The sequence below is a fragment of the Anguilla rostrata genome, chromosome 7 (assembly GCF_018555375.3).
Source record: "Anguilla rostrata isolate EN2019 chromosome 7, ASM1855537v3, whole genome shotgun sequence".
NCBI lineage: Eukaryota > Metazoa > Chordata > Actinopteri > Anguilliformes > Anguillidae > Anguilla > Anguilla rostrata.
The window spans coordinates 11,635,738-11,657,369 of record NC_057939.1 but is presented as its reverse complement, the minus strand read 5'-3'; the positions used below and the strand labels follow the sequence as shown (position 1 = coordinate 11,657,369).

Below are 21,632 nucleotides of genomic sequence, written 5' to 3'. Positions count from 1 at the left end.
TTCACCTGACTTTGGACAAGAATACACTGTGGTGAGATGAAACATGAAATTTCCTGTTGTTAATCATGTGCAATCTCCTCTCGGCTATATTTTTGTGTAGGTGAAGTTTATTGTGAGCTTTGAGCTGTTCAGTGTGTTCAATTTTTATTGAGTCCCAAAAGGTATACCTAACCTTGGACCAGCTCTCACAAGGTCACAGGTGAATGGTCCATTATGCTGGCTATGGCATGTGTGTGACCAATGACCATTTTGGGCTACATTTTGAATCGTATTGTGGAGTGAGCTGAGAGTGGCCAGGCTTGACCTGTGCTGAAGTACATCTGGAGCATATTTAAATGCAACAGAAATCACTGCATGAAAATTTGAGTTTCTGGAAGATATTCAACCTGTTAAAATCAGTCATGAGCAGTAGTTGCCCTGAATCAACACATGTATTTCCAGAAACTTCTGCACACTTCTGGGCCCTGTCTGTGATCAGGGATCTCTGGACTCTGGATATTCCCAATTAATTCATGGACTCTGCACTGAAATTTCACTGCGTGTCCTGAGACATGGACAGCCATGTCTGGTAATGTATGCCGAGTGTCTGGACAACATTTCTGTGAACAAAATTATGCCTGTTTTTCCGACAAAAGTGGTTTTCGACATTCGCACTTGCCGGATATGGCAGAAATTTCTGTCCGTTTTCAGATTTGTGTCTGCCCCGCAAATGCCCCTTTTCATGCAGTGAATGGTGAGCTGTAAGTGAATCTATGTCCAAATTAAGACTAGTCTAAGGCTTAGTCTAAGCACCTCCCTACATTTGGTTTAGAACTGTTTGAGTAGCATCTCAATATCACTATAGAAGCTCTACTGGTCATTAAAGGTTCCTCAGATTTTCTTGGCACGTTAAAATAGAAGCCATGTTTGCCTGGGGCCATCGGCACGACTTACAAATGTATTGTAGAAACTGCAGATAATGTTCAACAATTCTTTGTTCAGACCAAGGATAACAGTGACATTGGTAACAGATGCTCTGATACACATTCACAGTCCATAAATTACATGGCATAGGACACCAAACCAACATCCCGGTTGTTAGCTGTGCTAATTAGCCAATGGGCAGGGAATCATGAGTGAATGGGACAATACAGAGCCAGTCTAGCAAAGATTCAACATGTAGGATCCGGGAGACTCATTAGGATCTGCTGAACGAATCACAGATGAAAGACATGTAGGATGGGAGTGAGGAGAACATTTCAGCACATAAAGAACACACACAACTGTTTCAGCAAGCCCTTAAGTTTGACTGTTTGTTTTGTGATAAAAAAGAGAAACATTTGGACCATTGATAAAAAAGTAGTTGGTGAACCTGATTACGGAGAAGCCTGTGTTCTACAACAAAACCCAAGTAGGTTATTCCAACATGATAGCAAAATCCAGTGCTTGGAGAAAGACTGAAGAACGGAATTAGTGGTAGATGATTACATTTGTGGGTTTCTGTGTGTGTGTGTGTGTGTGTGTGTGTGTGTGTGTGTACACCGCATGACCAAAAGTATCCCAACACCTGCCTGTCCAACATCTCACTCCAAAATTTTTCACTAGATGTTGGAATGTTGATTTGCTTCCATTCAGCCACAACAGAATTAGTGATGTTGGGTGTTTAGGCTTGGCCTGTAGTCAGCATTCCAATTCACCCCAGTGGTGTTCAATGTGGTTGAGTTCATATTTTTTTGTTGTGGTGGTGGGGGGTTGGGTAAACAAAAAGTACACTTTTCGCTAAATAATTTATGGTCACGAAGAGTCATGTTTGTCAGATTCAAACACACAGTCTTGGCTAAAATTAAATACATATGGACATAGGGTCATATCCAAGACTAGTCTTTGATATTCACAAGGTAACTTCAAGAATAGACATCCAAAAGGTTTTACATTTACATAAGTGCATGAATGTCCAACTTTTTTGTGTTTTTACAATTAGGTGACTAATGTGAGCTAACTCAGTGGAGCTGATTGTGTTAAATAAAATTTATGGATAAGTGTAAATCTTTAGCTTAATTAATGTTTAACGGGTAGTGCACTCTCAGACAAAAGGTCACTAATGCCAGTATACAAGTCCTTCTCTGAAAGAGTCTCAAAAATTAATAATCTAAACCAGTGTTTCCCAGCCTTCTTGCTGCGACAGCACACTTTTTATAATCAAAAAATGTCACGGCACACCACTATCCCATTAACCCAAAATGTCACACATGTTGTGGTGGTGTCTGAACATTTTCCACGGCACACCTGGTAAGCTCTGACGGCATACCAGTCGAAAAATGCTGATCTTAACTATACCACAGGAAAGTTTTTTTCCAGGTCATACAGTTAAAATCTGAATGACTTTTTATTGATAGAGGAACAAACAACAAAGGGATTTAACGTGTTGCATTTGTAGGACCTTGAAAAAGTCTGTCATAGGTATAATATATTTTATGCATATTTCAAGAACTGTTTTCTGAATTTTTGTTTCCTTATGAAAAGATCTCAAAATAGTCACAAGACTAATTTTAAGGTATATGCTAGACAAGCATTGGTAAATCCTGGTTAAGGACATGATTTTAGAGGTTTTTTTTAAACAGTGCTTCCATGCTAATATCTAGACAATCCAAAGAACAGACTGACAGGAAGACGGAATTGAGGGGAGGGGCCCCCTAGGGAATATGCCTTTCCTCTGCCCCCCATGACAGAAATGCCTGGGTTCAGACAGACTGACCTCATAAGCCAAAGTATCCTGATCTACTGCAGATCTGTCTTCCATCTGTTCTTGTGACAAAATTGACACATCTGCATCACTGCAGAAACTTGATGTACTGGGTTTTATTTTGCAGCAAGATGGTGTTGTATATTTGACATCTTTGATGCTGGTCTATCCATCTATCCATGTGCTGAATTAAAGGTCATCAACTGCCTTTTAGACAGACTTGACAAGTATCTTCGAGTACCAGAGAAACATTAAGTGACAAAGTCAATTTGCTTCAGGCTGTTTGGTGAAGAGCTTGGCTGAGGTGCTTTTATCAAAAGAGGAAGACAACAGATTTTAAGTGGCTTTGTCAAGGGAAAGTTTAATCTAGGAAGAATGAAGGCACTTAAGTTTGGGTCGATCATGCTTCCGAAAGCATGTGGGATGTTGCACTTTGACCAGAAAGAGAAATCGTTCCCTTCTGTGTGTGCAGCAGCAACTTCAACATGTCAGTGAAAGTGGAGGTATTCATTTCAAAAGCAGTTCCCTCTTCTTATGATAATGGTTTAATGCTGACCCTTTAGTTAATTGTCTGAGCAGCAGAAGTGGCTACCTTTTGTTGTGTTTTCTTAGGGGGGAAGGGCAGGAGGAGAGAGATTATAAATTCCCCCAGCGGAAAATTCCACAAACACTACTAAAGCCCCTACTTTGGAAAGGGTTGGTTTGTAATTCATATGTGAGACCATAGCACAAAAGAGAGGGTCTTGCTAGTGTTACCCTGCCCCCACTCCTTATTCCTAAATAATATAATCATCCAAGTAATAAACAATCAAAATTCATAAAATTATTTTATAACAGTAAATTCATATAGCATTACTATAACATGAAAAAATATTGTATTATTCTTTAGATGTTCATATAATTGTAATAAATTACATGTATTATTACATTGTTTAACCTACAGCTAAAACGCATGTTTTTCATTATTGCAATATTTAATAACCTCAGGTTAGTGTAGCGCAATCGAGTTACGTAATTTTCATATGTCCTCAGAAGGTGTAAAAATCCAGAATTCCACAGCATTTAGAAAGTAGTGAATATCGTTATTTCAATTAGAGTTGGAGTAAGCCGCAATTGTGGCCACTCATTTTAAAAAGTGACAGTATCTTCCAGGAACATCTATCTTTCTTTGCACATATCGGTTTTTCTAGTTATTTTTTGCGAAGTGCAAATTGCTCCTACAAAAATACTTTCCCAAGAGCGTAAGTTGTGGTATCATAGCAACCAAATTAAACAGTACCTGCCAGGAAACAACATGGCGATTCCACGTGAACAGGAGTTAGTGGTCTGCGCAGTTGGCAGGTTATTTTGCTCCTTAGGTTAACCAGTATTCTTATTCATATTTCATAGTCCGTTTGAGACACTTCTCACCCTTTTGCTTAAATAACTGCAGTAGCCCAAGCCAGTTTACTTAAATGAGTCTGAAACCCAGCCACCTGCAAGTAAGTTAACGTTAGCTAGACTAGCCAAATTTGTGTTCTTCTAAAAAACAATGATGCAAAGTTTAGACTAAAACATTAAGTAGCTAGTCTAGATAGCAATGCTAAACGCGCAGTGATGCAATGCTGACGAAGTCTGGACTATTATTAACATAGATCAACCGTTACGCATGTGAAATTGCAAAAATAAATAATACTCGCCGGATAACTAATCTCAGTTAACTAGTCTAACTTAATTAGGCTAGCTACATAAGGCCGCTAACTAGCTCTGTACATTGTGTAAGTTAATGCGTTACCTAGCTAGCTCGATATTTATTTGTTTTGTCTCTTAGTCTACAAGCATATCGATTCTTTGGACTTTATGGATGCTTACGGATGAAGTTCACCAGTCACTTTATAGTAAGGTTAGCTCGACGACTTAAACTTGCCTTATCGTGCAATTTCTCAAACCAAGGTGGGTTAGTTTATCGATGTCCTGCCTACTGTGTAGCATTGGATAGTTAGTTAACTGTTTGATTTAGGTCGGTGATCCGCAGGCAAGTAAATAGCAGGGCTGTGTATTCTTAGCTAGCTAGTTAACTTATCCTAGGCTTATTAAAGACTAGGTGAGAAATGTCGTCACCGTGGTATACAACTTGCTTTGAAGTAGCACCCCAATCTAAGCATGTTTTACATGACTCGCGTGGCCATATACGAGCGTAAAAACCAAATCAAAGAAAGGAGGTCACTAGAGGTATGTCCTTCCTTGGACGGTTGGGATTCTCGGAAAACTGAGGACAAGCAATCTGAGTGCCCCGAAACTGTCGACGATGATACAGGAAGATGTTTGAGCGAACTTCAGATGAGGGCTTGGAACAGATTCCGGTTTGTTTTGCTGGACACTGACCCAGAAAATAAGCTAGTGCAGCACTTTCAGTCGAACCTTATGGTTTAATTTTTTTTTTTTTTAAGATAAATGTCAAGTGATACATCTCACATTTTCAGCACTAGAGTGTAAGTAGGTGACATCAATGGATCTTTTACGTCAAATTGTCTATTTATACGCATGTTTACATTGTTAAATTTATCTTCATATTTGGCTTAACTAATTTGCAGCAGTCATTGCTGAATTTTTCTAAAATTAATTTAAAACTGTATATGCATCTTAAGTACTGAACCACATGTGTACAGAATTGTGCATTGGTGGTATCCTCACAATATGGTGAGCAGCATGGCACAGTGGGTAAAATAAACAGTTGCAATATTCTGTGTAAAATAATCTCTATGGCCTGCTAAAATGTCATGTTTACCATTCTGTACAGACAAGAATAGATCAGTTCGGTTGCCAACTACTGTTGTCACAAATTGGGTCTGTTAGAAAGCACAATGGCAAAAGCTAATTCAGACTATTAAACCATACTGTAGCTACCTGCCTCTAGTCAGCTTTTCACCACTTGATGAAACAGTTTGCACTGCTACATGGAGGACTGGACAACTGAGGCTAGTGTGATCTTGAATATTTATTGTATTTTATGTTTACTAATGTTGTCATAAATACTTAAAATGTAATTAAAATAAAGTACATTTGGAGTATTTAGAGTACAGGCCTGATGCACCCTAAAATTAGTAATTTGTGATTATTATTATTTTTGTTCGTAATGATTAATTACTATTGATTTGATTAGTACAACCACCTGCAACTTAAATTTCTGATGACCATTACGTTACATTACGTTCTGATGATCATTTATGTGTGATGGCCTTATTTAATTGTAGGGAAGAGTGATGACTCATCATCTTGCCTGGAGTTTTGTTGTTAAAAGTGGAGTCACTGCAATCATTATCATTTCACTTACTGGCGTTGCCATGATAATGCTGATGGATTGCAGTTTGCTGAGTTCTTTCCCTGGAAAGCAGACAAATGAGATCATGCCATTCCTTTTTTAGAAAAGAAGTAGTACTGTAAAAACTATTAATGATGACAATAACTGATTTATAAATAAAGAATAAGTTCTCAAGCAACATTAGAAGTAGAGGTCCTCATAATTTTGTTTTTGTCGTTGTTAGATGGCAAAACAGCAGTTACATAAACAAACAAAAAACATTTATCAAAATAAAAATCAAGAACAACCATGGTAATATTCCTGTGCTCTGTATTTTAATATTTAATGTGATTATGTTACTTTATTAGATTTTACGTTTGTTTAATTGACCTGTTATGTAAAAACACTTTTATTCAATCTATTTAAAAACTAAATAAATCTTTTAAAAATTCTGTGTGGGTCGTGATGTAATTTACCACAATGTGAAGCGAGTCCCTGTATACACAGAGTACAGATTTCCTAAATTTGAATGTGTAAAAAGAGTATATAACAGTTTTTTTCTATCTATTAAATAAGGCAGTGGAGCTAGATCACAGCAGGCAGCTAGCACACTGCTTCTGACACTGATACAGCCTGTTCTGTTTAGCTTTCACAGTCATCTCAAGGCTATGATATCTCTGTACCCGGAGAGGTCATTAATAGCAAAGGGGCTTTGTCCAGATAGGTTTAAATATACGTTTACCCAAAGTATTGCCATCAACCCTGGGCTCAGTTAATTTAATACCGTCCACATACTTCCACAGATGGTGCAGGGCCTGAGTTGGAGGAGCAGACTCATTCTGTGAGGGCTGGCGAGACTTAGTGGGAGGGACGGGAGCAAAATATAGCCAGTGGAAATGGTAGGCACACTCAATTGGGAGCACCTGAAGACAGTCAACCTGTAGCAGTGGGAATGGAGAGGAATAGTAATGTTTTAGTAAACTGAGGATGAAAAGCTGTGTGTGTGTGTACGCCCCCGTATGGGGGAATGGGGGTTTTGTGGTGTATGTCATTATTAGTCTGCAGTAGAGGAGATAATCAACTGAAGTGCAAACAGGTCCAGCCAGTGGGATGGAGGAGTGGAAGAAACGATAAATACGGTCATACAGTCACAGTACATAGTCATAGTATAATGACTAATAGCGATGAACATCAAATGACATGTGTATGTGCACACAATCTTACGGTGAACCTTAACTTAATAAAATAATTGTACTTCCCCGTTCTCTGTCACACATCCAGTTTAGGAGATTTGTCTGCCTCCACACATATTCCAGTGCTTGCCACATTTTTCCATAAACTAACTTTCTTTAAAAAAAAAATATATATATATATATATATATATATATATAATAATTTTTCTCAGAATAAGGTGTTTTAAATCAGGATATTGCAGTATTTTACATCACGTCTGTAACTAAACGGTACATATCAAGGGTAATGGAATTTGATGATAATGATAGCAGCATATCAGAAAATAAAATCAGTTTATTTTTAACAGAATCATTTTAAACAAACAGCCACATTGTTTACTACATGATTCACTAAACCCCCATCCGTATTTGCATATGATGTACGCTTTTTTAGAAGTTATAAGGAATTAAAAAATAATCCAGCCGAATTGTAAGTATTTCAAGTACGAGAGTTTAGTTTTATTTTTTTGTTTTATTTAATTTGATACATTCCATTGGCACATATAGTGATTGATTTTAAAGGCCACGTTTTTCAATGGATTATCTGATTCGGAAGAATAAAACCGAAGGAGGAGAGACGAATTGAGCAACTTGCTCGAGAATGATTGATAATGCTATAACTGGACAACACCCAGAATGCAATTATGTCGGGAACTCAACTGAGGATCAGGTCTATATTTGTAAGACTGTTCAGCCTTTGAAAGTAGTTTTACATCATGTAACCTACAGATTTTACTTACATTTTAATTTAGGTAATTAGGTTATGCCTTTGAGATAGGCTACGCACCGACGTTAAAGAGGAGCTTGAATCTTCGTAAATTAACATTTGGCTGTAGGCTGAGTTTGTATTTCAAACTTTAGTTAGGGTACTTGTAAAATCCGCATACATATAATAAGAGCACAAACTAACTTATCGTACGTTTTAAACAAATGTTTTTTATACACGACACTATTCATTGTTAGCTACGTAATTATGATACTGTTTGACGATGGATGAAGAACGGGTGGTGTAAATTCGTTAAACAGCAGATTGCCTACATCAGCCTACAGACAGCGGTACGTTATTTTTTATGCTTACATTAATAAGTAGTGCCGGTCCGATAGGGCATTTGTAGGCCTAAACAGTATGTTGTTGTTGCCCCCCAAGTTCTCCAACATAAATCACACAGAGCACTTAAACCTGAATTGTGTGGCCCGGGGATGATTGTGGCCCCAAATGACAGCGAGTGTTAATGACGGGCGGTCGGCCCTCTTAATAGGCTACACTACATTTAACACAATTAACGCTACCGATCATTGTTTGATTCGATATGCTCTTTCACTCCAAACTAATCCAGCAGCCAAGTAAATTAACACTAACCGATCATTACTTGAACGGTCATCTAGTCTACCTTAACAAGAACAGGGACAAAACATTTTTGTTTTTTACTTTAACTCCCGTTTCACGTCGGAGTTCATTTATTTGGAAGGAATGTGCGTGCGCTCCGTTAAAGTAGAAAAGAGAATGCTTTAAAGCTGGCAGCAGCTGCCCATATTCGCGGGGGGTCAGCTGCCCCTTGCCCAACCCTCCACAGTGGCAACGCCATTGGTATTCACATTGCTGTAGACTCGAACAAGTACTGCACCTTTGCGCAGCAGCCGCTCTTCAGCTGAGAGGTCTCCTTCTCAGTGCACAAAGGCAGCTGCCGAGGAAACTGTTTCAGTGCGAGAGCGAGCGCGAGCCGGTGCTGAGAGGCGTAATAAACAATCTCCAGCTCCAGACACCACTCGGGGAAGCCACTCGGTCGTAACCCGTGGTTTCACGCTGTTTAACTGGATTTCACTCCATTTTGAACCACACACAGGTAAGAACTTAACTAAACACATTCAGAACATATTTGGAAGTGAAAAACTGGGCCTAGAGTCGAGTTAAAAGCGATCCGATGCCTTGCTTCTGCTTCCCAAACGTGGTTGTTTTTTTGTGCAGAAAATGGCGTCATTGCTCTCTTGTTCTGGCTGTGCGAGGAGGGGAAACGCATTAGTTTCTAAAGCTCAAAGTGACCTCTGATGTTGTCTTTAAAGGCTGTCAGTTCGGACGAAGTTGTCGATCGACGCTGCCGTACACCTTTTAACGTTTTCGTGCAATTTCGGGGTAAAATCTAGACATTGGGAAGACGCGCAAAGCCGGAAGGGTCACCGGTCCTGTGCGCCAAGCTGCTTCTTGGAAAAGGTGGCACAGAGCCGCAAAGCGCAGCATTTTACAGTTCGAATAACGGTAGTTTCTGAGTGGGTTTATGTCGCCACATTGATTTTTGTCATTTATATATTTCGTTATGTTATAGTAGACAATACATATGCGCTCAGCAGTGTGTTTTTATGGAAATATATGACATGTTCTTTGTATATCTTTTCTTTGGTTGAGCCCGCTTTTACGCCGCACTCCCTGCCATGCTGCAATCTGTAAAAGGGGCCTCTCTTTTACGGTTTGAAAGGTGCGTTTTGTACTTGGCTTTTCCTTTGATCAAGTTAATCTGGTCTTTTGTGGTTCAAAATAGGGGCGTTTTGGGGCTGACAATATAACCGTGTAAAGGAGATTTCAGGGGATAATGGGGCGATGCAAATTGTGCCATGAGAACGATAAACTGCTATGCGCTCTGGATTGCAGATTGCCACCGAAGAAAGACTCCAAATAAATTTTTATTGGGGCAACCGGGATGGACACAAAACCGAGATATGTAGTCTGCGCAACGGTTGGTACTGCTTTGCGCATATCGGCAGCTGCTCAATTAACTATACTTAGCATCTGTATTTTTCCGTTGGTTAACCTACTTAAGTAGTTGGATACGCTTTGGAGAAAGGAGCATAATAGTATTCATTGGGTCCTTTATCCTGGTGTCTGTTGTTTTGGAATTCAGTTCGAAGTTTCAGGCGCCTTGGCTGCTGCATCTTTTCCCGTCATCAGCTATTACGTGCCTCTGTCCCAACGAAATGTAGCCAAGTATTTTCAGCGACCGTATCCGTGCGAGCGAGGTCACTAGTTCCGCACTGCCATTCAGTGGACAAAAAGTAGGCTTCTCTGGAAATGTCTTTTTGAAGTAGTCTGTGATTATCAGTTTACCCAATTCAGAAACTTTCAGAGCTAGCTAGCTAACCGTGCACACAGGAAGCCTTGGTCGTAACGTGTGCACAATTGAGTTTTGGAAATGGTGTTATGTTGGTGATCCTCACGAGAGATCAGATATCTAGCCCCTAGCTGTTGTATTTAAAAATATTTGTCCGGGTAATAACTAGCTAGCTAAGTAGAACTAGTGAAATATTTTGCTATTTAAAATTTGTTTGTGATGTTTGCGTCACTCGGTGTGGTTCCTGCACATCCATTGAAGAGAGTGGGCAAGTGGAAATGTGGTTTTTGCAACATTCCGAGCGCAGTTAAGCAGAAACTACAGACCGACATGTGGATCGCGCAAACGCCAGTGCCATTAATGTAAAGATGGACAACCTCTTGAAAACTAAAATCTTTACATATTAGCCAACTGGCTAGCTAGCTGCATAGCTAACAAGGATAGTTTTATCGCACGTTTGATGGAGTAATCGCAGCAGCGCTAGACGTGACCTGAGGAGACGGTTGATTTATTGCATGACGATTAATTTTACATTTGAAGGCGTCTCATTCACGCGCTCTGAATGTGGCACGGATCGGCACGCACACACTTTATTGAAAGCGAACGTGGTCATCATATCCTTTGTATGCAAAAGTACACGGACATAGTTCGACCACGTGCACCGCAGTCTGCGAATGCAGTTTAGCAAAATGGTAAGATTTACTTAGGAACTTTGTTTTTGTTTAATTATTGTGCCAGCAGCGTTACCTCTGTATTGCAACCAGTATAATTTTTGTTTTGATTTAATGAGACATCATTGTCTTTTGCAAATGTATAGGTATTAGAAACGGTTGTCGCCGAGATTCGCAATGCTGTGCATTGAGACCATAAGCGAAGTGATCAACGCCTGCTTGTATTGTGTAGCTAGCTCAATTTTTAACAGATAAATGTGTGGTCCTACTGAGACGACTGTTTAAAATCGTCGTATTAAAATATCGTAGATAAAATAACTTGGCAAAAAGTATGTACGCAGTTGTGGCCATCCGGGAGCCCTAGCTAGTTGAGATGTTTATTGATATTCACCAGGTGTTGGAGGAGAATATTGGCTGCGCAGTACTACTCTCCACTAAATGCAGAATAATAGTAGGCTACATCTAGCTAAAACTGAGTTATTATTGTATAATCTTGTTTCTCGGTTGCTGTTTTTCTGTGGCTTCGTATTTATTCTGTTTTACAATTCCAGAGTAAACTTTGCCTACAGTCTGTGGCTTGTTACATTGTGAAACTGTCATTTAAATGGTTGAATATTTGAGAGAATGCCTCCAGACTTATATCAGGCACTAGCTGCCACCTGTTTCTAAACCTGGATCTCATTATTGCACTTGCGCAAAATTGGGTAAAGTGCTTTCCGCAAATGTACTGGGAATTGAACTAATGACCTTCTGGTTGAGGTGTAAAGTATTTTAGACTAACCCCTCCTCCAGTTCTTATGGATATCTGCCAGTAGGGAGGAGGGTCACATGCTGTCCCACACGCTCTGTTGTGTACAGAAGAGACACACCCACCTTGGCCTGGATGAGCTGGTCTGGGGCTGTGTAGTGCAGGAAAGGCGTCACATGAGACGAACATGACCTGTGACCCCCTAGTGGAGACGGTGTGCACAGGGGGTCCTGGAGCGCTACATCACTGAAAGCAGCATGTGAGATAAGAGTGCCCTGGAGGACAATGTTTAACACCAGGAAACATTGCCTTGTCTGTTTGGAGAAGGGGTAGGCGAGTAAACAAGCAATGTACTGCTCCGGTTTTGCTTGGGTGCCGGTGGCTTTTGCCCACTGAGACTTAGCCCATGAATCCATCCGGAATTGTTTTTCTAAAAAAAGACAGGGGGGGTATGGTTGAGGGTGGTTCGGGGTTCGTTGCAAACATCCTGTGTGCATGACCAGAGTTCAGCACCCGCAACCCGTTTTCAGCCTGACAACCCTAATGGCATGTCAAGTTTCCAATGCATTGTATTATAATTTGTTTGTTTAGTTAACAGCCCTAAAGTACAAAGCATCGGTTTAGATACTTTTCATTTGCACAGCTGGATACTAACTGAATAATGTTGGGATAACTTGCATAACAAGTGTGGAACAGCCCTGTCCTATTTGAGAATTGATCCTACAACCTATGGGTAATGCTGCCAGCTCCTAAACAAATGAACAGTTTATTTTTGATTCATGAGTCACTTTGAACAGTATGACTTTTATTAGTATGACTTTTAAATATTTTTCTCTCCATGCATACATTAGCAGCCAGCCTTGTAAAGATGAAAAGTTTTCATTCTAGACTTACCATCGTAGCATTTCAAGATATTGCCCCCTCCCCTGAGTAAAAAAGAAAGAAGCTAACCAGAGTTCACAAATCTTGTTGTAACTGTAATCTTGTTGTCATTTACCTATGAGTGATATGTTGCATTGCCATCAATGTTATTTTCATATTGATTGAGGTTTGTTTTATTGCCACTGCACAATAAAAGGTATCCTGTAGTTGGCTACTTTAGGAGTGTAAATATACTGCCTTTCACTGATTATAAATGTAGCCATAGAAATATTGAATGTCAGCTATATTGAATAGCAAAACAAAGCGGTGTCTGCAGCTTGCATGTTCTTCGTCTTTCATTAGTCGTCCTCAGTATCAGCTGTAAACTTGGTCGAAAATGGAGTTTTTAAGTACCATGTAATAGTTCCATAACCCCCCCCTCCCCAAAATTTTTGTTGTAGTTGAAAAAACAGCAGTGAAGTGAATGGTGTCTGTTTCTCTTTGATGTCGGGCAAGTTGGGGGAGCATGTGCATTTTGAATCGTGATAGTTTTTTTCCTCACATCTATCTGTTTCCAGTAGGCTACTACATGGAATGTTCTGTGTGGGTTAGTTTCTGTCTGTGTGCATATTTTATTGGGAAGTTGTTACTGTTAGTTTGCTGTTGTCAGCTGAAGTGGCTTTTTGGGGTGTTCATTGCAGTGTGTCAGTGCTAAAAATTTTGCTTTCACATTGCTGTTGCCTGCCGACAGTTACTGTATTACGTGTATGTCCATTAAATGTAAAAGGTTATATTGTCCTGCGCATGAAATAAAAACAGGTAGAGAAATGCACAAGTAACAGCACAAAGTTGCAGTTTTGACATCCCAACTATGTCTTTGTTTTTTGATTATATCTATAATATTTATTTAGGTAAAGACAGACTTGCCATAAGTTTTTTTTTTGGTTGACATTTTTAGACTTTTATTATTTTCCCGTTCTTTGCAGAATTAGTTTTTTGAAAGGTGGAATCATCTCAGGTGGAAGTGGGTGTGCAGCCCGCGGTGGCTGTAGGACTCACCTGTTCATTAAGGCAGTGAAGTAGCTCAGTGATGAGCATGTGCATCTCAATTAGGGGAGATTTGTGTACTTCAACTAAATGAGCTACTGGGAGACTTCTGGAATGAAGGTCTCTTTATTTCTGAAGTCCCCCCCCCCCAACAAGTTCAGCACTTTGCATGGGACTAGTTCTACCTGAGGATATCTTGGTTTGTTGAGAACCAGTAGAGCAAAAACTATTGCCAACCGTGGCAAAAAAACACCAGCATGGCCGATTCACTTAGGTAGTGTTCAGTCAGTCTTGTTTAGGTAGGCTACTACTCGCATGAAAATTCACATTTTTGTTTTATCAGATCTGTTTCAGGAAATTGCTTAGTATTCATTAACATATTTTAATACGTTTGTATTTTATTTGTCATAGTATTGCTTCTGTGATTTTCAATTTACAAAATGTGGCAAAGATATATCTGTGTAGTAAGTCACTTGTTATTTTTTGCATTTACAAAGTATAGATGGAACGAGTGGATGGGTGCAAGAACTTAAGTGAGGTATTTTATGCTACCCACACACTAACCGCCATGAATATCATCATGTTTGTTGGAAAAACTGGTCAAATTTCATACACTGAGATTTTGCGCTCCTTTAAAGCGGTTGCTCTTGGGAGTGCTCATTATACAACTGTTACTGCCATGGATGAATGCTGGGAGTCCTCAACATTTATCAGAGTTACAAGCAGAACACACAAGTGTCCATTTTGTTTAGTGCCAACAACTGTCATGTAGTAACGGTGCAGATCTGCATATTTTACCATAATCAGTGCCGAAGCTGCCGAGACGGAACTGACTGAAATCTGTGGGCTAAGCACGAGAATGGTGCAAAATAGAATAGAGTGAATCTCTGTCATCAACTGTAACTTGCTAACTGGAATATGTACACCCATCATACAACTGACTGTGGCTTATCTTTTTTAAATCTGGGGAGAAAACAAGAGAACCTGTGAATGAAGCAATCCCTTGTCTTTTGTAGCTTGATGGTACGCTGGTACTGGTCTGATGGTTGCTTAATTATGAAAGATTTAGTGCTGTGTAATTAATATTATACAGACAGTGGCTTTTATTGGGCTATACCTTTTAATCTACCTAATGTTGGCTAACTAATGAAAATGCCTTACTCAAGGTCCTGTGATTGATTTTTTTGCTGGATTTATCTTCTTTACAAGTCGTAGCCTATTTTATAATTTTCCATTTAAAAAATATATTTGAGGCGTCAGCATACTTTGTTTACATTTAGGCTAAGCTATTTGTTCTTCTAGGGTTGTGTAATTTAGTTTTTATATGTACTATCTACAATTCTTTCTGTGTTCTTCTCATTCCTATAATTATTGGGCCTTACCGCTAATATGATAATTATATAATTATATTGACTTTTGGATATATAGAGGCCTCAGTTCTAATATGGAAAGGCCCCAGTGTGCTGTGCTATGGCAGCATATCTAAAAGATGTGAAGAAACAAGTCAGGGGGGTTTACACAACCATGAGAGTGATCCTGAACAGGCAGTACCCCCCAACAAGGCACTGGGCAGCTAACCTGAGCATGCACATGCAGTGGCAGGGTAGCAGCAGAGTCAGCTCAGCTCACAACAGCTCTGTGGTCTTGATTTACCCCTCCCAGACATCTTTAACAAAAGGATTATCTGAAGAGGTAAGTTTTGAGCTTACTCAGACAGTGTGTCTGAAGTCCGAACATGCAGAGAGGGATTAGTCCCTAAGACAGGAGCACTGTAAGAGAAGGCTGTGCCTCCCATTGTGATTTTAGATACACTTAGAATCAGCATCTTGTGAGTGAAGCAATCTTGGAGGATTTCTTTCTTGGTGGTTCTTTGGTTGAGTAACTTGTGGTAGCATCACTTTGCTCTGGTATAGTATATACTTTATCTTGAACATTATACATCATGAAAATCGGCGAGTTTCACAGGACAACATTTGTGAGTGGGACATTCTGTTTTAATGCAGAGGCCATGGAAAGATAATAATCATATTAATCATAACAATAATGCCTGTAGGGAGCAAACGTGGTATTCATTATATCAACAAATTGGATACCATACCAAAGGTCATGTTACTTTGAGGTAACTGGGTCATAATCTAGCATACATTGAAAAGTGCATCATAAAGGTCTGTATATATTTAAGAAATATTTTATGGTTACCAAGGCCTGTTGTTTCACTGCTCTGACAGCCTCTTGTGCTTTTAATACGATTCTGTGTAAATTCAGCATGGGGCCTTGATAACAGAGAATTAATTTGTTTTCCATTGTAAGTGGGCTCCACTTCTGTCCACTACGACCGACTAACCACATCCACCACATTCATGACATCATTTCACTGCACAGCTCTGTGGGCTTGGCTCCTTATTTTGAGTGCTCAGAATGCACCAGCGAGAGTGAGGCAGCAGTTTGGCTCCCAGGTTCCGAAAGGACTACTTGCAGGTTCACAGACAGTCAGTGTGCTGTGCTGCCTTCTACAGATGCTGCTCCCACACTGGGTGTCAACAGTCCTTCATGTTCATGGTCACATCTGTTCTTCTTTAAAAAACTTTCCAGCAACCAAACATTGAATGACGGTGGGATTTTGAACAGGGAAATTAAAGTGAAAATGGGATTTAGCTACGGTCCGTTTGCTTGTGGAAACAAACTTGTGAATCTAGCCCAAAGTTCAGTTCCCTACTTGAAGCGGTCTGGTGCCCTTTTACTTACTGACTCACTGTTCCTCTCTCTTTCCTTATAAGTCATCCAATCCTTCACTTCTCTTCCACCCACCCTCCTCCTCCCTCTCTCATTACGTCCAGCTCTGATTTCCACTGCAGCACTGATCCTCGACCAGCCATGTATGTACAGAAGGAAGCAGAGTGCGTTCTTTTGGCTGATCTCAGATCAGCGGCACTTCCGGTCCATTCCGTAGCCTTTCTGTGGCCCCCTCCCTCCTTCATCGCCCCTGCTTCTCTTCCTCTCATTTTTCTCCTCTGGCTGACTCCCTTCATTTAACTGGTGCTGCCAGTAGGGGGCAGTGCAGGACAGCGTTGTGCCGTTCTGTGGGACGGTGCTGTGGGAGGAGAGGCCCAGGCATGTGGTAACAGCAGCAGTGCAGGTGCTCAGCTGTCTCAACACCTGCAGCACTCTCACATTACACCGCGTGATTTATTGGCCTAGCGCACACTGGCGGCCCAAGCGATCTGGGCAGGTTACATTCTTTTAAAACGCATTGCCCCTTCTTATACTACTGGGTATGCACCGAAACTGTGGAATTATTCACTCGCTTGGGGGTACAACTGCTTTGCCTCAACTGGATTTGAACCTGAAATTTCAGTGCTGCAAACCGATGTGAACCTTACTGCTGTGTGATGGTGGAACAATTCTGAATAAAGGGGGGTGGTGGTGGAGTTTAGAATACTTAGATTACCTAGATTACTTTGAAGAGTGAGAAACTGGAGAGAATGGACCAAAGTGAGCTCTCTCTTGATCAGATTCGGTCTAGCTGCTGATACAGGCTGTGGTGCTTGTGGAGGGTGGAGGATGGAGGATGGGGGGTGGGGAGTTGTCACACCGCTGGATCGGACTGCTCGGCTCCGGCCCAGAACCAGACACAGCAGCTCATCTTCAGATGTGGGAGCATCACAGGAGCACACGAAAGCGTGTCTCCTGTGGCAGCCAAAGGTGCTTTGGCTCCCGCCGCTGTATACCTTTGCATCAGCCAAGAAGGAAACTGTGGTCTGAGCCATTTAGTACCACAGGGTGGCGGTGTACTGCTGTGGTCAGCCAGCAGTGTTTATGAACTGGCTCTGCTTTTTCAACACTTCTATGGTTGAATTCTTTGTCTTGTTTCTTGGATAAAATTCTGGTTACTCAAGGACACTGGTTTTAAACTTCAGAAATGTCACAACTGAGACAAATAATGGTAAATGATGTTAAACCTACACTCAGTGGCCACTTAATTAGGTACACCTGCTTGATAAAACAAATAGCTTGCTCCTATAAACAGTAAATCATGTGGCTGCAACTCAGTATATAATGCATGCAGACATGGTGAAGTTCAGTTGTTCAACCAAACATGTTGCAAGACCTTTGACCGTGGTTTGATTTTTGGTGCCAGATATTTTGGTTCCAGCATCTCAGAAACAGCTACCCTCCTGGAATTGTCATGCACTATGCTTTCTAATGTTTACAGAGAATGGTACGATAAGCAAGAAACACGCAGCAAGTGGCAGTTATGTGTCTGAAAACATCTTGTTAATAAGAGAGATCAGAGGAGAATGGGCAGACTTGCTCAAGCTAACAGAAAGGCCACAAATGTTCAAATAACACTTGTTTATAACAGTGTGCAGAACTGAACCCACAAACCTTGAAGCAGGTGGCCAACAGTAGCAATTAAAGATTGGAAAAACGTCGCCTGGTCTGACAAATCTCAAATTCTGCTGTGGCATGCAAATGGTTGAGTCAGAATTTGGTGTAAACAGCCTAAATCCATGGATCCCTTCTGCCTTGTGACCGTGCCTGTGGTTAGTGGTGTAATGGTGTGGGGATTGTTTTCTTTGCACCCATCAGGCCCCTCAATACCAACTGAGCATGATTTGAACTCCACGGCATGCCTAAGCATTGTTGCTGATGATGTACATCCCTTTATGACCAGTCAACCCTTTTTTGAACGTATACTTTATATCCAGCATTTCAAGCTGGTTCCATGAACATGATGATAATCCAGTGGAGCACCTTTGAGATGAGGTGGAATGGGGGAGTTCACTGCATGCAAGTGTTGGCCGAAAAATCTGTACGAACTGAATGGTGCTTTCGAGTCAGGATGGACCAAATTCACTAGGCAATGTTTCCAGCACGTGTTGAATCCATGCCGCAAAGAATTCAGGTTGTTCTGGAAGCAAAAGAGGGCCCTGCCCAATTCTAGATAGGTGTGCCTAATAGTGACCCATTCATGTACACTTATTAACCTTAATCCTTATCTGCAAATTGTTAGTAGTTTTGTTTATTTAAATGCCTGGAATAAATAGTAATTTAAAATACTTTTTTTAAAATTCAGGCAATAAGTGTACATTAAAATCAAATTAGTAAATAAGAGTGCATTTTAATCTGTGTTAATAAACTACAGCCCTCTTTGAAGTGGCTAATTGTTCGCAGAAGCACCTCTTGAGGGCAAATCCGCCAATTCTATCTTGCTGTAATGCTGCCTGAGGTCTGTTCTTTTGTATTTGGGTTTTTGAAACCGAATGGGTGAATAGAGTTGAAATCTTTATTGTCCATTCAGCGTACACTTGAAAATATACTTCCTTCAGTCCTGTGCAGCCATCCAGGTGTCCATTTGCCTTTGGTGTGAACTTAGTAAGTGCTTTTGTCTTTCTGTGTGGGTAGCAGCTGAAGTTATAATCTAATTGGTCATGGCAAAAGTGGGTAGGTGCCATCAGCCAATAATGTTCATGTACTCACATTAAAAGTTATCTGCCTAATTTCGTGTGACAGTTTGGTGTGTTGATTTTTTAAAATTTGAACTATACTGTAGTAAAAGATTTTTTAGTGAGGTTGAAGTGCCATTACCCTTGTCAAACCTCATTTGCCTCGACTAATTGTGGAGACGAGCTGTAACAATCTGACACTGGCTTGGGAGACAAGTAGGCTAATGCAAGAAAATGCACTTTTATCCATAATTTTTTTAACTTTCCTCCCAGTTTGGAATACCAAATAGCATTGGTATTTAACACATTCTTTGACAGGGGCACAGCATGTGTCCATCAAAGAGCATGCAGACACGCCTTCTTTTCAGGCTTCAGTCCACCAGCAGAACTCTGCAGTCAGCACGCTGGGGGATGTAGTTCTTCTGCAGCTGGTTCTGAACTAACAGACTTCAGATTCCCAATAGACCAGAGGAGTGAGTCACTACTAAACAGTTGACTCGAACCTTCACTACCCGTATGGTGCTGAATTTGAATATCCTTTAATCCAGATGACTACTGACCAACAGTGGCACTGGTTTGGTCAGGATGTAATTCTGAACCATGAGCTGTTCTGTCTTGATAATTTTCAGTCTGAATGAAAAGTATCCAGTCCTAAAAAAAAAAAAAAAAAATAGGTTTAGATCTGTCAAGGTCCCAGATTTCAAAATATAGGACTAAAATCCATATTCAAAACTTTCAAAATCATTGTAATCTAGTTTAAAAGTTTGACAAAGCTGAGCTCAGAAGGCTGTGGATTTGATTCTCTGACAGTCATACCATTAGATCTGCTTGCTAATGGAATTACTCAGCTGTGTAAATGGATCACGTACTGTATAAAATTAATCTGTCTGACAAGCATGTGTAAATGACAATTGCAAGAATTCATGCTCAACCAGAGGTTAGGATTTGCTGTGAGATTTGAAGTCAACAGTTGCACACTCAACTTTTTTAGCTTGAAAACTTTCAAGGAAGTGGCAGTCGGCAGAAAGAAGTAGCAGAGCTGGGCAGTGCGTCACCACTTCCTGAGCAGAATGCACGATGCGTATGTAAATGGAGAGGAAATCTGTTCAGATTCGAACTTTCCGTTGTTCTCAATATGTTGTGATATGACAACAATGGGACCGATCTGTGGATGTGGAGTGTTTCACTCAGTATAGCCTTGTAAGTGCAGCCATACGTCTGGAAGATTTGGCTCAAAATGTGCGGCTTTGGTTTTTCCTTGTGTACTTCATGTTCCCACTGACCCTTAAAAGTAAGCAGAGGCAGTAGGGTAAAATGGCTGGCCTGAAACTGCTTGTTAGGCTAAATAATTAGCCTCAGACCCTGTTAGGGGTGGGGATGTAAAAATGGGCATGGGCCTTGTGACCCAGGGAGAGCTGGTGTTCTCCTGCTATCAAGAGATGGGTCCATGGACTTGGAGTGGGGTAGATATTCATATGCAGTAAACCAGTTCAAGTTTACATGCAGTATTGTTTTTAGGATATTTATTGCTATTATTATTGTCATTGACTCTTATTTGTGATATTATTTACATATATATATGTATGTATTTATATATATTTATATATATTTTTCATCTCAGACCCATTTTGCTTTATTGTTTTTATTTAAACGCGCTTTGAATCCTTTTTCTCCTACCTGCATTAACTGGTTCCTCTTATTGCCCACTGGTTGCATCAATTTCTTGTGGGCATGTATGCACCAGTGTACACTGTACCATCAGAGAAAGTTTTACTTGGATAATAACATGACAAAAGAACATGGCAGCCGTTCGACTTGTAATTAAGCATCTGGGTACACAATTATGGATGCAAACATGGGCTGAAATCACCCTTTTGATATGGCTGTCCTTGTGAATCATTTAAATCATAAGCGTTTTAGTTTAGCATCCCTTATTTTCAATTTTGAAAGTTGGGGGACAAGTCTATATATGCTCAAACCTAATGTTCAGTTATGTACAATGCTGCCAGCCAGTGCCAGTCATATTCTATATGCAGTTGTCTTTGGTCAGGTGCTTCTAACATCTTTGGTAAGATGTATTTCCATTCTGTGTGCTGATGTGATGCTGGACAGCACTGTACTGCATCTCAGGAGCTGAGACACAGCTAATTGGAAGGCAATCACTGGCTGGATATTTAGCTGTGCTCATTGTTTTAGGCCCATCTTTAGCCCACGTGTCTCAAAGAAATCCAACTCCCAGTGTGCAACAGGTGCGGGAAGTGCTGGCGGGATTCTGAAGCACAGCTTTGCACAGCCTCCTTCAGTTCAGTCCTTTCGTCTGCTGAATGTGGCCTGTCCCTGCATTTACAGTTGTTCTGTTCCCACTTGAAGTGGGTATATATAGCCGCGTTTCCACCGCAGGAACTATACCCCGGAACTAGGAACCTTTTGAGGAACTCAGTGCGTTTCCACCGCAGGAACTAGGGTCTAAATTTAGTTCTGGGGGCTTTGTTTTACCCCCCAAAACGTTCCTGCTCGGGGGGT

The 21,632-nt window shown here is 40.6% G+C and overlaps 1 protein-coding gene across 3 annotated transcripts in view; it reads left to right on the top strand.

The window, feature by feature from the left end:
- The first annotated feature begins 8,567 nt into the window (after positions 1 to 8,567).
- The window catches only part of LOC135259001 (zinc finger protein 800-like), a 36,365-nt gene continuing 23,300 nt past the window's right edge, over positions 8,568 to 21,632 (top strand). The window contains exon 1 of one of the 3 annotated variants that reach the window (XM_064342800.1): positions 8,568 to 9,078. The gene's annotated coding sequence lies outside the window, so the exon portion shown is untranslated. Of the gene's footprint in view, positions 9,079 to 9,819; positions 10,280 to 10,307; positions 11,028 to 21,632 lie in introns of those variants that run through there. The other 2 variants (XM_064342803.1, XM_064342802.1) reach the window with 2 other exon arrangements.